At 45.5% G+C, this 14,322-nt stretch overlaps 1 protein-coding gene across 15 annotated transcripts in view; it reads left to right on the top strand.

Moving 5' to 3' along the window:
- MEIS2 (Meis homeobox 2) overlaps positions 1-726 on the top strand; it is a 203,124-nt gene extending 202,398 nt beyond the window's left edge. For all 15 annotated transcript variants that reach the window (XM_067028936.1, XM_067028938.1, XM_059056445.2 and 12 more), the window contains one exon: positions 1-726. This exon is cut by the window's left edge and continues 707 nt beyond it. The gene's annotated coding sequence lies outside the window, so the exon portion shown is untranslated.
- Positions 727-14,322: the final 13,596 nt, after the last annotated feature.

Here is a 14,322-nt window from a genome sequence, read left to right as displayed (position 1 = left end):
GGAGAGACTGTGGTATATTTTAAACCTGTTGGGCCAATGAAAAAAAGAACCATGCTGGAGACCATGGTGAACGTCTGGCTGAACCTCATCCCTCGGACTCCGGCTTCAAGAATGTGTTTTCATGCCCGGCCTTTGTTCCTCCATAAATGTGTCCTTTAGTTTCAAACAGATCTTTATAGTTTGTGCTTCATAAGCCAATTCTTATTATTATTTTGGGGGACTCTTCTTCAAAGAGCTTGCCAGTGAAGATTTAAAGACAGAGCAGGAGCTTCTTCCAGGAGTTCTAAGCCTTGGCTGTGGACAAAACAGTCTTAAGTTGGGCAGCTTTCCTCAACACACAAAAAAAGTTATTAATGGTCATAGCACCACAACTAGGACTTTATCCGAGACTCAAAGCTTGGAGGATAAAAAGGAGCAAGAGAATACTGTAACAAACTTCGTACAGAGTTCGGTCTATTAATTGTTTCATGTTAGATATTCTATGTGTTTACCTCAATTGAAAAAAAAAAAAGAATGTTTTTGCTAGTATCAGATCTGCTGTGGAATTGGTATTGTATGTCCATGAATTCTTCTTTTCTCAGCACGTGTTCCTCACTAGAAGAAAATGCTGTTACCTTTAAGCTTTGTCAAATTTACATTAAAATACTTGTATGAGGACTGTGACGTTATGTTAAAAAAAAAGGTGTTAAGTCACAAAATGCGGTAATAAATATTTCATTTTTGATTTTTTGTTAGGCTTTTGTGTTTTTAATAGTTTTAAGGCAAGGTTGCACAGTACCTACTATATATTTGGGATTGAAAGTAGGTGATGGCTTTGCCCTCAGAAATTGAGTATATTTGAAACTTAACTTACCAACAATTTTTTAAGGTAACCACCCTGTAGGCTTTCAGTATATATTTGGCCTATAAATTCTACCAGCAGAAAACTTCTAAAGGTACGAAACTGTGTGTGTGTGTGTGTGTGTGTGTGTGTGTGTGTTATGAGCCGGGTTGAAAGATCACCAACACGTCCAACCTTTAGATGCATTATGTTAAAAAAAAATACTTTCAGATAAAGCTTTTCATGTTCCTTCTCTGCCAGAATAAAGGGCTCTTTCGGGGTTAATTTTACATCATCAGAAATAACTAACGTCTGTGCTCAAAGATAATTCATCTACTTGTGTTTTTTCGCTCTTAGTTACTAAAATACTGTTGAATATGTAAATTAAAATTTACATATAGATGTTCATAGGTGAGTAAACAACTTCTATGGAGTCTGAAATCCTGAGTTGAAGAGATTACTTAATCATTAATATTTAATATAAATTATAGTATGATGTCTTTTTATTTCAGACAGCTCCATGTGCAGGCATGCTAGTGTGATGATTTGCTCCCTAAACTTAATTTTTTTCTAAAACAACAACAAAACAGGCAATGTAATGCCATTTTCAGAGTTCCACGCAGCTTTCCTGAACATCTCTGTCATTAGCGTGATGATACTGCACAAGCCATGCCTGCTAAAGTCAGCAAAGTGAAAAAAGGTGTGAGGTATTTGCATGCCCCCTCAATTTCGCAAATAAATATACTATCCTGGAACTTTGTAACACCCAAACTTTGAACTCTATGTTCAGAAGGGATACTATCATAAACTTTAGCTTAGTTGTGTGATGTCAGTCTGATTGGGAAATCATTTACTATCCCAGAAATTCAAGTTTGTATCTTATTTTGAGTTCTTCCATCTTCCCATTGCAAAACAAACAAACAGACAGACATTAATAGAAGTTGTATACAAAGGAACAAGGAAGTAAACTTCTATTGTTTTGTATCATTTTTAGGTAGAATTTTTATAAATCCATTTACTAGTTTAATTAATGTTCTGCTGTTTAAACACAGAAATAACACTTCCCATGCAAGCTAACTGTTCATGGAGAAATTCTGTGCCACTTGGAATAGAACGAGCTTCCCTCTCATTTTTTTTTGTCCAATTTCACCTGTAGTCTTTTTGCAAAATTTAAATATTTGTATATTTTTAATTTAAATGCTTGTACGTAAAATTTGACAAGTTCTTCATTTATAACTTAACTCTCACATCAGCTGAAAAAAAATTTTGGCAAAGTTTTTCTTCCTTTCCTCTCAGCAGAGTAAATGCTGAAGGGTTTACTTGGTAGTTGGCTCATGGTTAGAAAGTGTTTAATGAAATTATTATTAAGCTATTTCATCGCAGTTTAGATCCCAGAACTCTCTATCCTTGGTTTTAATGAATAAAATCATCTCAGGTTTGATTTCTTTAAAAACTTCACACCCTATTACCTTAACCTTAACCCTCTTAAATATTTGGAGGTGAATAATAATTGTAATAATATTTGTTTGTATTTCCTTGCTTCCCCTCCCCCCCCATAAGCTAAGACAGAGAGGTGGTAAGAGTTGTCCAATTTTTATAATGCTTTTTTTTTTTTTTTATACCACCTCGGAAGGCACTTGCTCCTATCTCGGGTTTACTATTTAGTATAAAGAGTTCCGATTTGGGTATATTTAAGAAAGACTCAGCTGTCAAAAGCAAAGAAACTGGGAATGGTGTTTTGACAACCATATAGTGTTAAAGGAAATACTGTAGTCTGAATAAAATTGCTTATGTTCTCCAAAACAAGAGTAATATAAAAACACTTTTTTATTTATATGGAAAAGCAAAAGCAGAAATAAATTCCAAAGGTTTCCCTTTCTTTAAGAAATTCTGAGAGAATTGCAGTCGCCATCTGTTAAGGGTTGGGAATTGAGCAAGAAGCCACGTTTTGAAGGAAAATGAGAGAAGAGATCAGGGAAGTTTGTGTCTTCCGCCCACCCCCCGTCTCCCCCCACCCCAGGTCAGCGCCCCGCACTCGCCCCAGCTCACCCTGGTTAGATTTGCAGAGAAGCGTCCATCAGGATCCTCCGGCCTCCTCGCCCCCTCCCACCCCGGTGGGCCTGTTAACCCGGAGCAGATTGGGGAAGGGAAATGTGGCTAATATCTCTAGCAGCTGTCAGAGGAGGGACCTTCCTTCAAAGGGACTGGACAGGGATCCTCCACAAGTTCTCCATTAGTCTTGCAGGCCAGCAATTTGATAAGGAGCCTGGACCTCCGCTGCAAGTTGCCACTGTGTGAGAAGGGCCGGTGTCTGGGTGTCTGGATGTGCCGGCTTCGCAGCCACAGCCCCCCGCCCGCCGCCCACCGAGCCGGGTCGGTGCAGACGTGCGTGCGGGGGCTTTGGACAGGGGCAGCTGCGGGAGTGCAGACTCTCCCCCTCCGCGCCGGCTGCCCCGGCCCTCACCTGGCCTTCCGTTTGCGCGCGCGCGCGCGTGTGTGTGTGTGTGTGTGTGTGTGTGTGTTAGACAGAGATAGGCGGACGTGCTTCAAATCGACAGTCGCCGTAATCAACTAAGGGCGTCGTGCGCTCTCGCTGGAGTTCCCTCCGTCGGGGCCCGGCTGGGAGGAAATCCTTCGGCGCAGGGGCAACGCGGGCCTGATGGGGGAGGCCGGTCAGATTGTGATGAGAATGGAGAACGTCGGGGCAGTGTTTGAAGGGAGGTTTTAATATTAATAGTTTCGGTATAGAGACAGAAGGGAGATTGCGTCTAGGGCTCCTCGGGGCAGACTCTGGGTGACAGCGATGATGGATGATCCGGCAGAGCCCAACAGCTCCTCCCCTCCAGCCCCCGCCGTGTCGAAGCTACTTTAGTTGAAGCTTCAGAAATAAAATAAATAAACAGCTTTCCCCCCCTCTACTCTTCATACACCTCCAGCCCAACCCCCCGCGCTCCGACATCGATTTATGGATCATTATGAATCAATTACAGCTCTCGATACTTTCCCATTGGCTTAAATAAAACAGTCAAAAGATGAAAAGGTGGGGTTCGGTGGAGATTTTTTTTTTTTCCCCCTGACAGGAACAATCGCAAAATCCATTATAATCAGAGGCACTGGGTTAGGAGGTGAAGAGAAAGGAGGGGGTCACCCAGTAAATAACTGGGGTGGGGGGGAACGCAGTGAGGGGGTCGCCCAGCTGCTGTCTTTGTTCAGATAGGTTTGTGGGTTTGGTTGGTTTGTTGTTTGGAGTTTTTTGAACGGGGGCGGGGAAAGGGACCCTCGTGAGAATGAGATGCCTACAGGTTTGTCACCTAATTATTTAACTCCTTTGGAGAAACCACCTTGAACGTGTGTCTCGGCAAACATCAGATGTTGTTGGTAGTGAGGGCACACATGGTAAAGGTGTGGAGGAATGGGTCGTCTGGAGGGCGGATTTTCACTTTGTTGTGAGCAACTGTGCGAGGGTTTGATGCTGGGAAGGGGATTCTCCCTCCCGCAACGCCCCCCTCCGTCCCGCCGTTGGCTGTTTTTGTCGCCAGAACTGGTTTGGATCTGGACTGGCCGCCCCCCTTCGCCCTCACCCCCGCCCCGGCCGCCGGAGGCTTTTCTTCCCTCTTACCCCTTCCGCGGCGGTGCCCGAGGTTCTCTAGGTGTTTCTATGACTACATTGTGTGTGTGGGAGGGTCAGATGTGGGGTTGCCCGCGAGAGGGCCGTTCCTGGGCGATCATTTATCAATGTCACCCACATAATGATTCTCTCTGCAGCCTCCTATTGATGAGGATAATTACATTAGCTCAGAGTGACTGATCAATGAAAAACCACCACACAAAAACTTCTTTACTCCTCTATAATACCAAAAACCGATAGAGAAATAACATAGAAAGGCTGATTTTCTTTCCCTTCCCTATCCACCAATGGGTTCTGCACCCCCCTCTCCAAAACAGGACGGGGGAGTAAAAAGAAAAAAGACCCAGGTTTGTTTCGTTTAAAGGAGGATGCAATTTTGTCCGTGAATGCATTTTCTCTAAATGTGTTGGCTTCATTCCTCCATTGGTAAAGAATATCAACGGATTTGCTAATGTGAGTTGCTTTTAGACTGGTCTGTGGTTTTCCGTTCTTTTTATTTCTTTCCTCCCCTTTGGGCTTTTTTTTTTTTTTTTCTGCTTCAGAAAAGGAGACAATTCTTTTATAAATAACTGGAAAAGGAAATTATTCTAGGTCCTCTTTTTTTTTCCTTAATCGTTTGCCTACGTCGGGTTATCTTTTGTCTTTATCACTTTATAAAGTAGCGCAATTAAAGATGTGATGTTGCATGTGTATAAAGAGTGGATCCATAACACAGTCACATAGTACGCTATATTCCCGCTTGAAAGTTTGCAACTAAATTACGATTTCTCTTTTTCTAGACTTAAAAATCAATATTTTCTCAATTAAAGAGAATTTTAATGCTTTACTTGCGAGTTGTTAAAAGCGCTGTAAATTTTATTGTAATGCTTCTTGGCTTCGGAGTAGATGCAGGAGGAGACCGGTTGATTCTCGTGGTCTTTTTCCTCTCAAAGAACCTAGCCCAGGAACATCCAGTGTGTCAGATCAAATCCAAGCAACAAAGGTAAGGAGCGTTCCGAGAGGGACTGGGCAAAGGGTGGGAGCCCGCCAGGGGAGCCCTCCAGCGCCAGAGGCCATTGTCTTGTATATTTTCACCTCTCTGCGTCCCGCCTCCTGAAAGTGACAGAAGTGTCCATTTTACTCTAATCTTTCTCGAAGAGGCGCACGTTCGACTCCCATCTGCTCCATGACGGTCAGAAAGAAGGCTAAATTGGGGGAGCATTCTAGACTCTTCCCAATGTCCCCCCCCCATGCTCTTTCCTTTCCTTATCTCGCCAAAATTTAACTCCGAACTGGTTTTTTCACAAATTCTGCGAACGTTTATATGTGTTCTGACCTCTTCTGTCAGAACTCTCTCCCCACCCTCAAGAGCGCTCAGTGTTTACAGATGTTTTCTCCTTCCACACGTCCCACCTAGTAAAAGTTCCCGCAGAGAATTAACTGTGGTGTGGTAATAGCCCAGATCTGTATTGCTGTCTCCTGCAAAGTTGAAATCTGGTAAGGTGAAGAATGGCATTGAACTAACGCTGGAGAGTTGTTCCAGGCCGGCAGAAGCCCAAAGACTTGAGAATTCCGGGCCCAGGGACTTGGTGGGAAGCAAGGTTGTGAAACTTTTAGATTGTAAGGCGGAGAGGAGGTTAAGAAAATGAGGCTAGAATGGTACCCAATAAAAGAATAGAGCAAGGAAGAAAAATGAGGCTTTGGGACCTCTTTGTAATTTAAAAATAAATAATAATGAAGGGAAATTGAATACCTAAAGCTTGCTATTAATTTTTTTCTTAACCCAGTGTCTGAGAACAAGTCCTCAGAGATGCCAGGAAGGGCCTGAGTTTCCAAATGGAACTACTCACAAAGTTCCATTGCAGTTCCCTCTTCAGTTAATTTGCTGGGAATGAGAAGACCAGGGCTATGTGTGTGGTGCACCAAGGGCTTAAGTAAGAGTAAGGTGGGAAGGGGCATCTAGCTATAATGAGGCTGCTGTTTTAAGCTTGAATGGAGAAAGGGGGGAATAGAGAAAAAGCCACACAACATAATAATGCACTTTAAAATAATTCTCACCTACCTGCCTTTCTTTTTCACTTTAATCACATACTCTATCAATTATTATACATAGGTGGGGGGAATTTCTAGTTCATCATCTTTTGTCCAGAGACCCACCAGATTGATTCCCCTTCCCTTAGATTCCTGACATGTACGCCTAGACCATGGCCTTTTTATCAAGTGAGTGGGGCTTTGTTAATGTATTTGTACTTTTCTGCTTTCAGTCTAAGTTTCTCACTTTGGCAGAAGGAGGGGTGCAAGAAAGGAGGGGGAGGGGAGCAGGACACAAAGACTTCAGTTCTCACCAAGCAGGTTTCAAAATAGGAACTTAATGGGAAGAAAAAACGAAAGAATGAAAAAAAAAAATAAAGAGGGGGTGAGGATTGTTTATCATAACAGGTTTACTTGTCTGGAAGAAAGGTGATTCTGTGAATATTTTTTCCTTTGAGGATTCTGATTTCTTCATATTGAAACATTTTCAGATTTCCATCCTTTAGCAGACAAAAACCTCAATATAAATATGACATGGGCCACTGGCAAAAAAACGAACTTAAACTCTGTGCTAAGAGAGGAGGGGGAGTGGGGAGGAGAGAGAGCCCTTTCTGATTAATAACTAGCAGGGTAATGTTGAGGGCTTTTTCTGCCCGATTGCCTTTTTGAATTAGAGCCGATTTCTTCACACTTCAATAGTGCCTGTCTCCTTTAAAATGACTGGCAGATTTGTTTCTCTTTTTTTCTCTCCCTGAGACTTAATGATGTAAATTTTCTAATTAGTTAAATCATATTGCTTAAAGGCCTAATATTTACCGTGTAAGAAATGATCATCCTGATTTGAACCTCTTGAAATATTCGGAGAAATAACATTTGGCTTTTTAGGTTGAAGGATGGGGGAGGAGGAAGGTCTATTACGGGAAGCAGTTTAGAGGAGAGAAGGCACGGACCCCGGCAACATGTTAAATTAATAGTTGAAGTTGAGCTGGGCTCACACCCCAAGTCCGCCTTTATTTTTCAATCAGCGAAGATTTAATTGGCAGCCCTCAGGCCGGGCGATCTTATATTTTCTCATTAGTTTCCCATCACTAATCTTGAGTGTTAGATTGGCTTAAAGGTTGTCAACATTTGACCAATTTTATTTAAGGGGGAAAAATCATGCATTATGGCTCCAGGATGTGAGATCTGCAAATAAATCCTGCTTGGATCAGCGGAACTAACAGGAGAAAAAAATGTTGACTATTCGTCGTCGCATTTAATAAGGCATTAATGTATACTTCAAGGCTAGGGAGAGAGATTATACATGTGCTTCATAGATGCAGATGAAAAGGGGTTGGTGGAGAGGGGGGTGCACTATAAGCAGGGTGGGTAGGTAAAGTGCCACATGGGTATGTTGCCGAACAGAAGGTAAATAACCCAACTGGAAGAGCTGCTGAGGGTTTAGGAGCTCCACTCCCCCCCCCCACCCCTTCTTTTTGCAGCTGCGTAAAACTGCAAAGCCTGTCTTGCAGCTCGGAGCCGCTCGGCTGTCTGGTCCAGAGATTACATAAGAGCGCCCCCTGCTGGCCAGCGGAGCAGACTGCTGCGGGTCAGCCCTCTGCGAAGCAAAGCGTGTTTTTCTGCGCCCCGCACCCCGCTCACCTGACTCGTTCCACCACCCCCGCTTCGGTTCTGCAAAAGAACCCCGCGGTGGGGGAACAGTTTGTCAAGGCTGAGCATTTAAGTGAATAAATGATAAATAATAATATACGAATAATAAAATAATAAAGTACGAACCCCTACCTTCACTTGGTCTCCGGGGAATAGACTATCAAATGACTAAGAAAGGGACACAGTTTTGTTTTTGCTTTTTTTTTTTTTTCTAAATCTCTTTATTCTCTGGGTTTTTGCTTGGCTTGTTTCCTTCTGCCGAGCTGTAGATTTCCAGTCCAAGGAAATGTTTTTTTAATAGATGCTGTAGTAGTTTTTTTAAAATGGATATCTGGTGGGGAAAGAGGCCAATACAAAACAACATTTTACAACCTGGCCAAATTAAACTCCCGGGGAACTCTCACTTTTTCAGTAAAGTCCCGAGAAATCGCTTTCGGAATTCAGACAGTTCCTTTTCTTGAATGACCCTTTTCTGCACCGCAAAGAAATATCGGCCTCTGTCCGGGTTTTGTTTTTGTTTCTAAATAGAGAATGTACTTGAAAGTTGTCACCGTACCTACCTACCTACACACACACACACACACACACACACACACACACACACACGAGGTCTTTCCCCCCACGAAGGTCCCTGTTCCTTCTCCGCCCGTGTTCTCAATTTTGCTGGAAACGGAAAGAGGAGCTGAAATGCACCAAAATAAACCGCCGCTGTCTTTGACACTTGATCTTACCCGGGTGCTTCACGCCAGTGCAAGGTGTGGGACTGGTACTATATGAGAGTGTCGGGGTTATTTTTCAATCTTTTCGGTGCACAGAGGCGCTTTCTCGGCGTCCCAGTGCGTCTTCCCGGGATTCTAACCACACACACAGTAAGGCGAGGGCGCGCAGGTAGCGGCAGCTGGGACAACCTCTGGCCGCCGACCCGCTACCGCCACCAGCCTCTTCTCCCGCGAAGGGCGCGGGCGGAGCAGCTCTGACGCGGAAAGTCTTCTGCCCGCAGCCAGACCCCAGAGAAAGAGCTTAAATCTGCAGTGCGGAACGACTTTAGTTTGTAGGGAGTTTGGGGGGTTGCTTTTTGCAGGTACGGGATCTCAGGATTTTGTGAAAACAGCTCTGAGAAATTAGGGGAAGGAACAGCGGGCAGGGAAGACGGCAGGGGAAAGGTGGGTCACTTGATGTTCATTTCTTGCCAGACGATCAGGACCTTAGAGTTTAAAAATCCGTTCTCTTGCTTCGCTTCTCCCTAGAGCACCCCTCCGCCCCCCCGGCCCGCGTCTCGCCTTCTCCAGTCCTCCTCTTTGGGGAAGCTCCGGGACGGGCACCCGGGGGCTTCAGGGGACGAGGGCAAGGCAGAGGCAGCCCGGTCTGATGGTCTGATGCCAGTGAAGTGATGCCTTATTCCGGTTGTGTTTGAAGAATTGCTGGGGCTGTCGTGACAACTGAGGTAAAGTTAAATATTTATGCTCCAAGTTGTTCTCCTTATTTTTTGCCTGTTTTGAAGAAGTTCAGGGCGTTCAAACTTACTTTAAACATAAATCCTGGTCTGGGTGAAGCAGAATCTGTCTCCTGCCCCTGGAGTTGACTTTTTGAAAGGTCTTCATCAAGCTCAGAAGTGAAAGGGAAGTTATCTGTAAACAATATTGGTTCATTTAAATATGTATGTGGGTGTGTGGATATGTAACGCACATATTTTAAAGATCTATCTATAATAGAGAAAAGGAAGCAAGTGACCCCCACTGCAGCTGAATCCAAATAAAAATAATTCAGGTAGATTGTCTCACAGAGGAAGAAAATATGAAAATCTCATTGTATTTGTCTCAGTTCGACTTAATGAAATTTGGAGACATTGACAGTCTGGTCAATGTTTTAAGTTAATTAATATAAAGGTCCTTAGGAAGAGACCAAAAACACCTTAATCTTAAACCACTTGAAGATTATGATTAAATGAATGGGATCACTAAGCATTATCATCTCAAATAGCTATTAACTGTCTCCACCCCTTTATTGTGGCAACAAAATAAACTCTCCACTAGGAATGGTGTTTCTTCTTTTTTATCTTTGTTTTTTGTTTTGCTTGAAGAGCAAAGAAGGGAAAACAGAAGCAGAGAAAACCATCTCAAAAGTCTTGGGATTTACTGCTGTTCATTTCTGATTTCCTCATCTTTTGCTACAAAGGAAAAAGAAATCTAATGATGTGTCTACATTCGATGAGAAGAAAACACTAACAACAGTGAAGGTGCACGTGTTTTATTTTCTTTTTCCCTGAAAAAAAATTTCTTTTTAATATCCACCGGTTTAGCAGGTTGAAAACTGTGGAGATGATAAAAGGATGTTTGCTCATCCACATCTATTCTCTGACTTTCATCACTTGAATTTTGTAGGATTTTGTGTCAAATAGAAGTTATGGGAAAGAGAATTAGACACTTGCCAAGGAACAACAATATTATATATACACTTTCAAGTAAGCTCCACCTAATCCTGTATTTGAGTGCTGAGGGGGTGTGTGCTATTTTCCCCTAATAAACCTCAAAGCCCTCATTAGACATAAAGAGGGGTGAGAACTCTATTACGGGGCATTCTGACAAAAATGGAAGCAGTGCATCTCTGCTTTTAGAGCCCTAGGAAAGGACACCACGAAAAAATGCCAAAGCCGTTGTGCTTTCCTTTAGAGCCCTGAGTTGGGCAGACTTTTCAGAGAAATACAGAGTAATTAAGATTTTACAAAGCAAAATGCTGAAACGAAGGGCGTTGGCTAACAAAAAAGTAAACCATGCTAAAAATTATTCTTCAAACCCAGCAAATTTCCAGATGCCACAGAAAATCAATGTAAACGCGCCCCCTCCGAGCCGAGCACACAGCTCTCCTGCCCGGTGATGTTTCCAGTTGAAAGTGGAGTTGGAGATCCCACCTCGGCCGGAGAACTGGGAGCTGTTACCGTGAGGCCACCGGGAGGGGTGGGAGTGTCGCCCCCGTGTCCCCCGCCCCCGCCGCGCTCCACACCTGTTCCCTCCTTCCCCTCGCTGGGACGCAGGACAGGCGAGGAGCTGGGCCGATTGCGCCCCCAATCTTCAAGGGGTACCGCTAGCTGAGGCTCCTGCTACCAACCAGGGAGGAAACCCTACCAGGCCCCCAGAGGCCGAAGACCCAGCCAAAGGGAAGGAGGTTCCCTGTCTGAGGCACGCACACGCAGCTGCCCTCCCCATTCTGGGCCAGGCTCCCGTGCCCGGGTGAGCAAAGGCCACTTTGGTCCCGGAGCAAGTGTGAAATGCAATGGAGGGGGTCACTGTCCCCCTTGCGCGCTAGTATATGTGTGTGTGTGTGTGTGTGTGTGAGTGTGAGGGAGAGAGAGACAGAGACAGAGAAAGAGAGACGGAGAGAGAGACACGTGCGCTTGGAGCGGGCCTCTGGCCGCAGACATCAGCTGGGGATGTTCTCCACGCGGCTTCGGGGGCCACCATCCCACACCTTGCCCTGTCTCCCACCTCCGCCTCCCCCACCCCGCCAGCTCCCCAGTCCCGGGCCACACCTGCACAGGTGTGGTGCCTTTAACTGGAAAGCACTAGAGAAGACCCAAGAAGGAAAGACGGCGGGGGGCGGGGGGGTGGCTGGGGGGAGGGGCTGGGAAGAAAGATGGTACTTCGGAGCTCAGACATCCCTATCTTTCACACTCAATCTTTTCACCCTGACCTACGGTATCCAAAAAGCAGAGATGGATTCGCGGGAAAATCGGGTTTAAGAAAACGTCGGAGGTTTGACGCGGGCTCTGGAGACCTGTGCAGGCTTTGCTTAGATTCAAAAGTATGATTTTAATTTTCTTAATGAAGGCACGCTCTAGAGCTCAGCTGGTAATGGCTGTGCTGAGTTTAATAGACTTCTGTCGAACAGAAAAAGACGGATAACTATCGGTTATGAGTAATCTGCTCTAATGCAATTCTTTTCCCAGGTTCGAATGTCATTGTGTGGAGAGGGCAAGAGTGAATTAGGGCCCCGGGGAGCGCGTACGCGGGGCAACGAGATGGCCTGAAATACGAGCCAAACCTGTTTTGTGAGATGCACTTGGGTTTGGGGGTCGGGGTCAAGGGCCTCAAAGCCCTTGGTCTGCACGTGTGAAAATCTCTCTGTCTCCGTCTCTATTCCTCCCACACCATCCACCCCCCTCGACCTTCTTCTCCCTCTCTTCTATCTTCCCCTCCCTCCTTCTCTCTCCATTTCTCCTTTTCTCTTGTAGCTCTCTCCCCCTTTCTCCTCATCTCTCCCAGAGTTAATGTGAATTTCCTGTTCTCCTCCTCTATTTTGTGTGTCTTTCAGGCAGATCCATTAGGTCCAAAGTATTTCTCCAAAACGCACTCACACAGAAGTAGGCTCTTGGTCTGTGTCGACCATTCACTTTTTGAAATCCAATAGAATTGGGAGGTTTAAGATATTGATGACGCCGTGTTCACACACGTAGTAATATATTGGTAGGATTATTTCTATCCAAATACAGAGCCAATCCAGGTCACTGTCCAAAAGTAGCCCCATCCTCACTCTAACACAGATTGTCATTTGTGGTAGTTTTAATTCAGAATTATCCAAACTCTTCTTAGCTCTCCACTTCACTTTGCCCGGTAAACACAATCTCAGGCAAACGAGACTTGAAAAAAGAAAAATAATCAACACAACTCATAATTTCCATTTTTACAGAAAACAAGCTGAATTGGTACTCACCTGGATGTAGGATTTGAAAGCAGGCAGGCCCACAAGCCAGCAGGGTGAGTCCCGGGCAGCCCAGCCAGGAGCCCAGCTCTCCTGGCTGAACCTTCGTGCCCAGTCACTCCAGCCCCACTTTCCTGCCAGCCTCTCTCTTCAGGTCCTGGGGAACAAAGAAAGTTCTTGAGACTGATGAACAAAAAGGGATAAATGAACCCCAAGCTATAGGTGTCTATTCCAGATCTGTGAGGTAAGGCTAGCTGCGTCTGATGCGTCTCTGAGTTCCACAGACCTCCTTGGTCTACGGTTCTTTGGCCTTGTCACTTTCTCTTTCTTCCTCTCTCTCTCTCTCTCTCTCTCTCTCTCTCTCTCTCTCTCGCTCTTTCTCTCCCCTCTTTCTCTCCCTCGCCCTCTCTCTCTCCCCTCCCTCCTTTTTTGTGTTACACAGACACACACACACACGTGACCTAGGCACACATGCACAGAAACGGCCACAAAGCTCTGTAATTACTATCTCCTCTTCTCTGACCCAAACCTACCCTATTCTCTCACCTCTCCAGTCATTCTTCAAAAAAGGGAAAGGAAAAACATCAAAACAAAAACATATTTGCAAGACTCCTCAGGTCCCTCTGGCTGAGGAAGAGCACAGCTGGTGCCCCACAGGAACTTGGGGTGTCCCGGGGAACAAGGCGCCCTGCTGCTCTGGGCCTCGTGGAGGACACCCACCTACAGCTTGGGGGTTGGGTGAGGAGGGGTGCTTTTCACCTTGCTCTCCCCCCAGACACTTCCCTGGGGGCTGGGAAGGGAATTAGGAAGAGATTCAGTCCTCAGGTCCCAACCACTTCCAGGACTTGGCAAAGCAGAGCAGGGTGGGCACCTCCTAGCTGCTGAGGTGTGACCGCCAGGGGTCCCACACTGGCAAGTGAGAAAGTCTGCGACCAGAAGAGCAGGTGCCCCAACTTCTTAAGTGCTCGACCTGCTGAGGCCTTTAAAGATAGAGAAGGTCACTAGGCATTGCTCAGGCCCAGCCTGCTCCAGCACTAGCCCGCTCGAGCAGCCTCTGCCAGGATGTGGGCATCAGGTCCGTGGGGTGACTTCGGGTGGTACCAGGGATGGAAGGCCCGCCTCTGGCTCCAGGAGCAGATTTGGAACCTGAGAAAGAGTGACTGTCAGAGCTCCCCACCTGACCCTCACCCCTCATGGATGAAGTCCCTCTGTCATCCCTTCAGTGACTCCCCTGTAGTAAAACTGCTGTTGTGTTGTTTTGATGAGCTAGGAGAGCAACAGCAAAGACCCAAAAAATCCCTATCAACTTTAGTGGGTCTAATTCTGCTTTGGAACAGTCGCTGGGAGAAGAGAGGAGAGAGACACTATTAGCCAAGATTCCCCCTCAGCCAGCAAGGTTGAGAGGGCTTAGTAGAGAGCCAGTTACCTGCAGACTCCCCAGGAAGAAATCTGGCCAGAGTAAGACTCACAACCTCCAAACCTGCTGAGAACCCCTTACAGAGATGTCTTGGACTCCCAG

This window comes from Kogia breviceps, chromosome 3 (assembly GCF_026419965.1).
Source record: "Kogia breviceps isolate mKogBre1 chromosome 3, mKogBre1 haplotype 1, whole genome shotgun sequence".
Classification (NCBI taxonomy): Eukaryota; Metazoa; Chordata; class Mammalia; order Artiodactyla; family Physeteridae; genus Kogia; species Kogia breviceps.
Note: the sequence above shows the minus strand (reverse complement) of the source record. Positions and strands in the feature narration are given on the sequence as shown.